Here is a 12,039-nt window from a genome sequence, read left to right as displayed (position 1 = left end):
GTCCCCTCCCCACAAAGTTACAAAATTTCATATTTTTACCAGAAGTTGCAAAAATAAATAGCCCATACTATACACAATCTCATCAGACATAAAAGTAAATAACTGAACTCAATCTGACTTATTAAGAATTCATTATATAAGAGCCACTTAATAATTCATTCTTTAGCTAGACTGTAAATGTCCTCCTATAGACTGAAATGCTCTGAGAAATAATTGTGTTCCTCTTCTACATTCTCCACGTCTTCAACACTGCTGACTGGTGCTTTCGGTTGGGCATGGTGGCTCACGTAATCCTAGCGTTCTGGGAGGCTGAAGCAGGAGAATTATTTGAGCCAGGAATTTGAGTGAGGTCATGACTCTACAAAAAAAAAAAAAAAAAATCAGCTGGGTGTGGTGGCACACACCTGCAGTATCGGCAACTAGAGAATGTGTTTCTTGCGCCAAGGAGTCTGAGGCTGCAGCGATCTGGACGTCACTGCACTCTTGCCAAGGGAACAGAGCAAGATTGTGTCTCAAACAAAACAAAACAAAACCCTGATTTGAAAAAGGACTCATTGTGAATTCACACATCTTTATAAAATTTGAGTACACTAAGTTAAAGAGAAAACTCTTAAAAGCTTCGTGAGAGCAAAAATAACTCATTCGCGGAGCGATGAGAATCCTTCTGGCTTTCAGATTTTCCAGCTAAGGCTAGACTACAATGAAACAATGCCTTCAAAGGACTAAGAGAGAGTGACTTGAGCCTAGCCAATTCATCAGTCATACGGAAAAGATTCAACATGCAATTCTCCTCCTGGAAAAAAGCATCGCTTGAGCATATATTGTAGGTAAATAAAAATGTATATCAAAAAAGATAAAGATATGGAATCAAAGTAATAAGGGTCGCAACTCAGAATAACAATAAAAAACTAGGCGATTGCACGGACAGCAGATATAAAGGCAACTGTTTCAAATTAAACACATAATCAGAAGACTTGGAGAGAAATGCATTTGATGAGAAAATGGACTGACATCAGCAAATAAGCATGATTTAAGAAGTTGTATGAACTTAGAGCGAAGGTGAATGTTTCTACTGTTAACAAGAAAAAAGTAAGACAAACAGAAAAGCCCTTAAAAATAAATAGCTCTACGCCAAAGTCATCGTCTGTAACAAAATAAATGTAGCATTATTCTGGTAGCATATGGAGTGTGATGAATGATAAACCGTTTGATCTTGATTTTTAAAATACTCATTTTGCAGCTATCCATGTTTAGGAGAAAGCTTCCTTTTCTTTCTCTGTAAGTTCAATGACATTTCTTAGTTCTGTGGAAAATAACAGGTACACAATTATTGTATTGTAAGTGCCCTTTGTTGGAGTTTAGTTTTTTAAACCAGCTTCTATACAAGGCATAAAAGACTTAGAGTTCTAAAACATACAACAGAAGTGTGACCAACCTTCATGATGTGAGAGTGGGGAGATAAAAAGGGAAGAGGACATATGACAATATAAGGGTCTACATATCCTCATTCTTTGTAATGAAGACTTGAGAGGCGATATCTAAAGTTGAATGAACAAAAAAGCCCTTTATATGATTTAAAGTTATAAAGTAAGCCAATAGTAGAACTATGAGTAATACAGCTAAGCAACTTTGAGAAGATGATGGGCATGGGGTAGTGAGTGAGCTTAATTCCTTGTCTTTGATAAATAGGACTCGTAGAAATTTGTGTATGGTAGTTGTTCCCAGCTCTGCCTGCTCCTGTAATAGATTATATGTCCACACTCTTTGTTGTGTGATTCTTGGCATACCTTCTCATAGAGCACAGATTGTGCCATCCCTACTCCATCAACTCCATTGGCCGTGGGAATTATTTTCAATGATGGAATGTGGGTAGAAGTGACAGTAGCCAGTTCTAAACAGAGGCTTTCAGAAATATCACATGTTTCTGTTGTTCCTCTTGAGCTGTGGCCCTCTGCCGTGAGAAGAACGTGCCCCAAATAATGGCCACTCTTTTAGCACAAGTCCCCAAATGGGAAGACCCATGGAGCCAAGGCAGACCAAGTCCAGCATGGCTGCAGACCAATGTCTTATGAGCTTGAAATAAATGCCTGTTGTTGTAAGCCACAGTATGGGGATTATTTATATGGCAGCAAAAATGAAGAAACACACTATCTAAAGATGATAAATTGGCTCGGCACCCGTAGCACAGTAGTTACGGAGCTGGCCACATACACGGAGGCAGGTGGGTTCAAACCTGGCCCAGGCCAGCTATGGCAACTGCACCAACAACAAGGCATTGTGGCGGGCACCTGTAGTCCCAGCTACTTGGGAGGCTGAGGCAAGAGAATTGCCTAAAGTCAAGAGCTGGAGGTTGCTGTGAGCTGTGATGCCATGGCACTCTACCGAGGACGACACAGTGAGACTCTGTCTCAAAATAAATAAATAAAATAAATCAAGAATTTAAATTATATTATTTGGATATAGGGAGGTATCTACCGGGAGAAGTAAGAGTGGCAACCAGCATACAGAAATTATAAGTAATTACTTCTTAAGATGGTGTTGGGGGAGAGAGTTTAAGTTTTTAGTTTACATTATCTTTCTATGTAAAATCCTATGTAATTTTTTTATCAGACATGTGCATTATTTTTATATTTAAAATGTATAAAGTACAGCACATATCATCCTTTACAACATAAAACATTATAGCAACCATCTGATGAGACACTTGTGTCAGAAAATAAAAAGCGCTACAGATGATGAAATTGTAGAGATTCAGAAAAAAGAAAAGATAGATCTAACCGAAGAGGTTGTAGAAGGCAGAGAAAAATTGCAGTGGCTGGAAACTTTGGAGTAGAAAGAAGATGGAAGAAAGTAGGCAAGGGAGAAACAGCACAATACACGTGGAGAGTGGGAACGGAGCGGGTGGGGAGTGGGCCTGGACAGAGCAGTCTCACGGACGGGCTGTGGCAAGCGGTCTGGGACAGCTGGGAGGGAACCGGTCGTCAAGTGCTTGACTGCCACGTGTAGACAGAGAGCGCTTCATGAACGAAGTGTTTTAGGAAGGCCAGTATAGCAGGGCTGTGTAGGAGGGATGGATTGCAGGGTAAAAACTGAGTCCTCAAAGGTGGTGAAAATTATTATAAGGACCATTTAGGCAAGTGGTATGGCATATGCCAAGGTATTGCTAGTAAGTCATGTAGCTTTTGTTCCTGTATCCCTTGGTCCTAAATTTACGAAAAGCAGTGTCTCACTCTTAGGCTGGAAATGTAGAGATCATCACTCAGATAGATCGTTCAGTTGCCTTGCAGAACTGGAAAGCTATGACGTGACAAAAGCAGCAGCCAAGAAAATGTGTTTCATAACATAAACCTTTGAAAGCCACGTCTGACTGGAGAAGACCTGTGGTCAGCTCTGCTGCTCTGTGCTACTTGACTTGCATTTTTTTTCACTGAGTCTTTCTTTTCCTTTTTTGAGACAGAGTCTTTTTACCTAAGCAAGAGTGCCATGGTGTCAGCCCAGCTCACAGCAACCTCGAATTCCTGGGTTCAGGTGGATCCTCCTGCCTCAGTCTCCCGAATAGCTGAGACTACAGGCACCACCACAATGCCCAGCTAATTTTTTCTATTTTTTGTAGAGATGAAGTCTCCCTCTGGCTCAAACTGGTCTTGAATTCCTGAGCTGAAGGGATCCCTCCCTCAAGGGATCAAGGGGTCCTCCACCTCCCAGAATGCTAGGGTTACAGGCATGAGCCACCATGCCCACTGCACTGAGTCTTTCTAAGTGCGGTCTAATAGTACCACGAATTGATGTGCACTCACAGCTAAAATTCTGATCACCTTACTCTACACTACCTCTTTTGAACCAGGAACTCATCCCCTCCTTCACTTCTTATTTGAAATTAATGCCATTTGGCTGAGTGCAGTGGCTCACACCTGTAATCCTAATGTTCTGGGAGTCCAAGATGGTGGGTAGCTTGAGCTCACGAGTTCAAGACCACCCTGAGCAAAATCGAGACCTCATCTCAACTAAAAATACAACAACTGAGGCAAGAGGATCACTTGAGCCCAAGAGTTGGAGATGGCTGTGAGCTATGATGCCACAGCACACTACCCAGGGCAACAGCTTGAGACTCTGTCTCAGGAAAAAAAAAAAAAAAAGAAAGAAAAGAAAAGAAAAAGAAATTAATGCTGTTTGGTTTCCTTTTGAATACTTCTTTCCTTCTTTCCCAAATCCACTGTCTCCTAAGACTTGCTTTCATTGTCCTTGCTGATTTTTTAACCTATTTTAGTTTTTCTTCTATCCTGGTGTCTGCTTTTCTCAAAAAGAGAAAAGAGTTCATACACACATATTGGTGACTTGTCTGACTTTTTAAAAATGTTCAGTTTCTCCAGTTCCTTCTTACACACGACCTTCTTCACCTCCACTGACCTTGCATCTAGTTGGCATGTCCTGGGCCTTGTCAAGGCAAGCCCTGCCCCCTGCAGCGCCTCAGGCTGGCTCTTCTGATTGGCTGTCTCCACTTCCCCACTCCTCCATGCTCGCTGACTTCAGGGTCCCACTGGGTCTCCGATCTAGCAGTTCTTAGCATTTTTTTCCACCACAGTAAACATTACAGCCTATATAAATGTCCAAGGTGTGTATGTAGAATTTCCGATAGACCAGCAGTACATTTTCAATTTCCTCTCTAACTCAAGAGAGCTGATGGGATTGTGAGAAACTGAGAGTGACATTTTTATAGGAATAATCTGAACTCTAATCTGATTTCTGTTTCCTCAACTTCTGGTTCCAGAACAAGAGGGAGCAGTGGATGTAGTATGCTTCCTACTAAGAACAGTTAAAGATCCTGGGCATCATGTATCAAACAAACAGAAGACTCTGAAGGGTAAAGGGAAGAAGAGCTTGATGGGGGATCTGTAGGGATCCACAGGGCATTATGATATCAGGATCCAAGGAAGGGCAGGGCAATCAGTTCCCTCGGTTCTCTTCTTGCCTCATGTATTCTGGACCAAATGCGAGAGAAGTGGATGAGCTAGGAACAGCACAGAGCAAAATTTCTTTTCAACCCAAGAAATGCCTAATTTCTTCAGCCAAAAGACCAGGAAAGGGGCAACCTATCAAGACAGAAAACTTTAAGATAATAACTACCTTATTCCAGCCAAACACCACAGAAAAAAATACATGACCTCACCCCATCTCAGTCTGCAAAAGCTGGGTAGAGAGCCTTCACCCTTGTAGCAAGGCACTCCCCAGAACCCCCTCCCCCTACTAGGTTAGTGTCTGAGAAAACCAAGGGGAGAACCAGAGCTTTCATCTCCGCCCAGCTGACAGAGTAGATAGCACAAAAATAAAGGAACGAAAACATGATCTGATTATATGCGAGGCATTATGCTGAGTAGAAAAAACAAATTTCTTTTTTTTTCTTTTTTTTTTTTTTTTGAGACAGAGTCTCAGTATGTCACCCTGGGTAGAGTGCCATGGTGTCACAGCTCACAGCAACCTCAAACTCTTGGGCTTAAGCGATTGTCTTGCCTCAGCTTCCTAAGTAGCTGAGACTACAGGCACCTGCCATGACACCCGGCTATTTTTTGTTGCACTTGTCATTGTTGTTTAGCTGGCCCAGGCCGGGTTTGAACCCATCAGCCCCGGTGTACATGGCCAGCACCGTAACCACTGTGCTATGGGTACTGAGCCACAAAAAGCCAATTTCAAAAGGCCACATGTCAGTCAGGCATAGTGGCTCACACTTTAATCCTAGCATTCTGGGAGGGCGAGGCAGGAGGGAATTGGAGACCAGCCTGAGCATGGGCAAAACCCCCTTCTCTACTAAAAATAGAAGAAAATCAGCCAGACCTGGTGGCTCTTGCCTGTAGTCTCACCTACTGGAGAGGCTGAGGCAGGAGGATTGCCTGAGCCCAGGAGTTTGAGGTTGCTATAAGCTATGATGATGCCACTGTACTGTAGCCCAGGTGATAGACACCCTGTCTCAAAAAAAAAAAAAAAAAAAGAAAAAAAGCCACATGCTATATAATTCCATTTATATAACTTCTTGAAATAGCAAAATTATAGAGACAGGGAAGAGATGAGTGGTCGCCAGGGGTTAGAGATGGTGGGGGGTTGGGAAGGGTGTGACTACAAAGTGGTAACACGGGGAGAGCTTTGTGGTGACGGTTTGTGATCTTAATGTCTGACAATGGGTCATTCATGTGAAGTAGCACTGAGCCGACTGTGAAGCTGTTTACCTCTCCAGTGACTGAGGTGATGACACCTGCTATGGCCCAGGACCACCTGGGACCTAAAATGAACCAACAAAAAGTAAAAGGTGGCTGAGATAATGAAAATGGGCAAATCTGAGAAGATCATAAAAGCAAAAAGGACCTAGCTGTGTCTGAAATGGCTTCAAGGGCTGTGAGAGCCTGTGAGAGCTCTGACTGTGAGCCTTCTTCTGACTCAGCAACTGTCGAGGAAGGAGAAACAGTGACTCCCACCCACGTTGGGTGTCAGAAGAACTTCTGGGCTGGGTACAATGGCTCATGCCTGTAATCCAAGCACTTGGGAGGCTGAGGCGGGTGGGTCATCTGAACCCATGAGTTCAAAGCCAGCCTGAGCCAGAGTGAGACTCCCTCTCTAAAAAATAGCCAGGTGTTGTGTTGTGTCGGGGGCCTGTGGTCCTAGCTACTTGGGAGACTGAGGCAAGAGAATCGCTTAAGCCTAAGAGTTTGAGGTTGCTGTGAGCTGTGATACCACAGCACTCTACCAAGAGTGACAAAAGGAGACTGTCTCAAAAAAAAAAAAAAAAAGTTAGAGACTTTCTGGATCTACCTTACTCACCTGTCAGAAGACCTTAACTGTTACTGTGGTTCATTACCCCCTTTGATGACTGCCTGTGTGTTAAAAATTAATTACACAATTGATGGTGTGTGAAGGCCTCACAGTAAACTATGAATTAAACATTCATAATTGGCCAGTGAGTCACTGTGAAATGTCCCAGCGTTGGTCAGTGTTAGCGCACTTGGGTCATATGAACTTGAGATGGCAGCTCTGTATCTTGATTCTAGGTAGTCACAGGAATCAACACGTGGTAAAATGACATAGAGCTAAATATACGTGTATTGCATACCAACGTCAGTTTCCTAGCTTTGATATTATAATATGCTTAGGTAAGATGTAACCACTAGGAGAAATTGGGTCTCTCTGATCAACTGTTTTTTCCTTTGAGACAGAAGTCTCACCCTGTGCCCTGTTGTTGAATGTCCTGGTGTTATAGCTCACAGCAACCTCAAATTCTTGGGCCCAAGAGATCCTTTCACCTCAGCCTCCTGGGTTGCCAGGAATACAGGTGCCCATCTCATTGCCCAGCTATTTTTTAGAGACAGGTCTCGCTTTTGCTCAGGCTGGTCTCGAACTCCCGAGCTGAGGCAATCCACCCACCTCAGCTTCCTAAAGTGCTGGGATTACAGGCATGAGCCACTGTGCCTGGCCAGCCTCTCCGATCAATTTTTATAACTTCCTATGAATCTGTAATTATTTCAAAGTGAATAATTATATCTGATTTGATGCTTTTGACAGTCATTAGCATTGCAATCAAAATATCCCCAGCTCTCTGTTTTCTGGAAGCAGGCTGGGACTGATTCCATTTGGGGACTTGATTGACTGTTAAAATGCATGCGTAATAAAGACACTTTGGGGGCAAAACAAGAAAAGACTGCAGGATTTTCCCTGTGCCCTCCTAATGCCTCCCAGTGAGAAGCCAGGCACTGCTGTGGCTTGCCCTTCAGCACAGACTCACAGTGATGTGCGGAGCCCCCACTGACCCTCGTAGGATGCAGAATGTGGGACAGAAAGGAATTTGTGTAGTTTTAAGCCACCAGGATTTAAGAGTTTGGGATACAGCCATCTGGTATAGTCCTCCAACTATTTGTCACAGTTACCTGGCTCACCTCCCACCAGTGCCTAAAATGTACTGCTCTGATCACCAGATCCAGGGCTTTGGCAGCTTCCTGGCTGTGATGCCAGCTCCTCTGCCCGGGACTGCCTTCACCACACTAACATGACCTGATCCCCACCAGTGGTCAAATGGACCACGGCCCCTGCCTCCACCCAATCTGTCCCGTCTTGTTTCTGGGCCTCAGAGCAGTGTGTGGGCACCTCGTTTCTCAGGCTACAGCCACAGGCAGGGCAAAAGTGAAAACAAGAAGGAAAATCCTCAGATGACAGTGTTCGTGCCTCCTGCACAACTCCACGCACTGCATGTCACCTGACTCCTGTGTGGGCTTGCCCTCGCCTCTCCCTCTTTCATCCATCACCCTCTGCTTTTTCTCCCACCTGTGGGTGCTCCACCCACAATTCTTCATTGGCAACCACGATTCCTCTCCTCTCCCCTCCCACACACGGGTCAATTATTCTTGGGTAGTTTCCATTGCTTCAGTCAATTTCCCACATATCCTCTTAGGAAAACCCAAATCCATCCTAGGTGGAAAGAAGGTGCCCTTCTTTTGCTTTCCAGCTACTTGAACAAACAACTAGGCCTTATTCATGATTTGAAAGAATACTGGCATCATTCGGATAACAACTACTTTAAAGAGGGTCTTGGAGACACAATGTCTTGAGTTAATAATTTGCTCAAAGGAGCAGCTCTCCTGGTGGGCTTCCTGGCTTGGGGGTGGGCCGGGGCAGTGAGGGAAAGTCAGAGCAGATGGGCCACTCAGGTAGGATTGTTCATTTTCAATGTGTCTCCACTAGTTCATCCAGGGATTAATTTCTTCCATGGTAAAGTCACAGGAATCATGAAAAATCCTTTAAAAAGTCCTGAATCATAACCATTATCCACCCAAAGGCAATGCTCCCTGTAAAGCACACATCTGTGTAACTGGAGGAAACCGGCAAGTCTTGGGGCAGAGCCAAAGACAAACAACATTAACATTGGCAAAGAATATTATGTCCATGTCCTCAGTTTGATTTTCCTCATCTATGCCCTTTCACTCCTTCCTTCTTGGCAAATCTTTTTTTTTTTTTTTTGAGAGTCTCATTCGGTCATCCTGGCATGAGTGTCCTGGCATCACAGTTCACAGCAATCTCAAACTATTGGGCTCGGGCGATTCTCTTTCCTCAACCCACCTCCCTCCTGAGCAGCTGGGACTGTAGGCACCTGCCACCACACTGGGCTACTTTTTCTATCTCCAGTAGAGACGAGGTCTCACTCTTGTTCAGCCTGGTCTTCAACTCCTGAGCTCGAGCAATCCACCCACCTTGGCTTCCCAGAATGCTGGGATTATCAGTGTGAGCCACTGCACCTGGCCATAAAATTCACATTTCAAGTGCACAATTCAGTTATTTTTAGTAAATTGACAGAATTCTGCAACCAGTACAACAATCCAATTGTAGAACATTTTATCACTGCAAAGATCTCTTGTGCCCCTTTGTAACTCCTTCTAACCGAGCTCTAGGCAATCACTAATCAACTATATAAATTGATGTTTTCTAGACATTTCATATGCAGTCATGTGTTGCTTATCAATGGGGATATGTTCTGAGAAATGAATCAGTAGGCAATTTGCTCTTTGTGTGGATATGAGAGAGTATACTTATGCAAACCTAGACGGAAGGCCCTCCTACATCCCTACAGACCCGTATGGCATGTCACTGTACTGAATATGGCAGGTAATTGTAACACAATGCTAAGTACTTATGTATCTAACACATGTGCACATAGACAAGGAATGTGTTGCACTATTTCCTTAGGAAGGCTAGGACATCGCTTGGTGGTAGGAAATTTTCAGCTTCATTTTAATTCTATGGGAGTACCATTGTATAGATGGTCCATCATGGACCAACACATTGTTATTCAGGGTATTGGTATGAATACTATCATACAATATGGGCTTTTTTTCCTTTTGGCTTCTTCTACATTGAGGTTCCTCTATGTTGTATCTTTTTCTTTTTTTTTTTTGAGACAGAGTTTCACTTCATCGCCCTCAGTAGAGTGCTGTGGCGTCACACAGCTCACAGCAACCTTCAACTCTTGGGCTTAGGAGATTCTCTTGCCTCAGTCTCCCAAGTAGCTGGGACCAATGGCGCCTGCCACAACGCCTGGCTATTTTTTTGTTGCAGTTTGGCTGGGGCTGGGTTTGAACCCGCCACCTTTGGTACAAGGGGCCAGCACCCTACCCACTGAGCCATAGGCAACGCCCTATGCTGTATCTTTTATGAGTAGCTTTTTTTTTTTTTAATCCATTCTATCACCTGGTACTAAGGGTTTGAACCACCGTGCCTATTTGAGTCTTCTACTTTTTGTAGATGGGGGGGTCTTGCTCTTGCTCAGGCTGGTCTTGACTCCCGACCTCAAGTGATCCAGTCTTTTTCTCACATGTGGGTGCTCTCTGTGCTGGGATTACAGGCAAGAGCCATTGAGCTCAACCAACTAAATAGTTCTCAACTGCATGGATATACCACATTTTGTGTAATCTATTCAGCAGCTTTTGGACATTTGAATTATTTCTACTTTTTGGCCATTAGTGAATTAAGATTGTTATTAATATTTATGTGCAAGTTTTTGTTGTGAATATATTTCCAATTCTATCACATATATATACTCAGGAGTGGAACTGTTAGGTCCTATGTTATTTTTATGTATAAATTTTTAAAAACCTGGTAAACTGTTTTCCAAAGTGGCTGCACCATTTTACATTCCAAGCAGCAATGCAGAGGGTTCTAATTTCGCCTTGTCAACATTTGTTATCTTCTTTCTTAGTCATTGCAGTGGGTGTCAAGAGTGGTCCCACTGTACTTTCAATTTGCATTTCCCTAATGACTAATGATATCAAATATCTTTTTATCTAACTATTGATATTTCAATATCATCTTGGGCAAAATGTCCATTCAAACCTTTTGCCTGTTTAAAATTGGACTATTTGTTATATTACTGAGTAATAAGAGTTCTTTATATATTCTGGACATTAAGTCCTTTATCAGACACGATTTGCAAATCTTTCCTCTCAAGAGAGAGACATTTTTTTGGATACAGTATTTTTTAAAGACTACAACTTTATTTCAAAGTGAAGTTCCCTGTGGAACATTAACAGGCTAACCACGATTGACTTTGTTTCAAAACATTATGTAAGTACTTTTAAAATAGTAGCTTTTTACTTTTATTTTAGAATACTTGGAAGATATAGATAAGCGCAAAACAGGAGAGTAAAATTCCAGAGATAATCCTCAGTAATTTTTTTTAATTTTGCTTTGCAGCTTTTTGATTATGTGAACATATACAACATGTACTTTAAAATGGGACCATTTAAACATTATCTATTAAAAATATTGAACAGTTTCTTACTCCAGCTCTTGGATGCGAAGCAACAAGACACAAACCTCTAAATGACTTGAGTAAAATATCAATGTATTAAAAGAATGACTGGGGTTGGCTATGCCTAGTGTGAGTAATAGCGGGTCAAGGTTTTGCACGCTACTCTTCAGAGTAGGGTACCGCAGAGTATTAGAATCTATCCAGTGTTTGGCAAGGGCCACAGGGAAGGTCCCTACTCAAGGCAAGGCGCGGAAGACACTTCCCCAAACAGTCCCCGTTCTGCCGGGGGCCGGGTCTTTTGGCCCCCGAAGCCTGGCTGCCCCTTCTGGCGGTGCAGGTCGGTGGCCTTCCGTCTCATCGACTTCTCTGGCTCCCAGACCTTCTGCATCCCGGTCGCCAGGCGCAGGGCTCAGCGGGGCCGGACAGTCCTCCAGCTCCCTTCTTGGCCGCTCCAGGCAGCCTCACCGGATCCTGGGGGCCTTGTACTCGGCCCGGGGGCAGATCCGAGGACCTCCTCGGCGAGGTGAGGACACCTCCATTTTCTCCCACCCGGTGACCTACTCGACGTGAAACGGCCCGAGTTTCATGCTACTTGCTGCGGCAGCCTCTTTGTCCGTGCACAGGTTCAGGGGTCACGACGGAGCCCCCGCCCGGGTGCGGGCCCTACGTTCCGCGCCGCCCGCGGGCGACTCCGGGCAGGGAAAGCGCGACCGGACGCCCGGACCTCCGGGGCCCGCGGGCAGCGCGCGGCCCCGCGGTGG

General features: G+C 44.0%; 1 pseudogene; it reads right to left on the bottom strand.

Moving 5' to 3' along the window:
• Positions 1 to 11,666, bottom strand: part of LOC100951948 — a 45,136-nt pseudogene extending 33,470 nt beyond the window's left edge.
• Between the last annotated feature and the right edge of the window lie 373 nt (positions 11,667 to 12,039).

This window comes from Otolemur garnettii, unplaced genomic scaffold (assembly GCF_000181295.1).
Source record: "Otolemur garnettii isolate 467f Iridium unplaced genomic scaffold, OtoGar3 scaffold00012, whole genome shotgun sequence".
In the NCBI taxonomy this organism is placed as follows: Eukaryota; Metazoa; Chordata; class Mammalia; order Primates; family Galagidae; genus Otolemur; species Otolemur garnettii.
The sequence above is the reverse complement of the archived record's forward strand: the minus strand, read 5'-3'. Positions and strand labels throughout refer to the sequence as shown.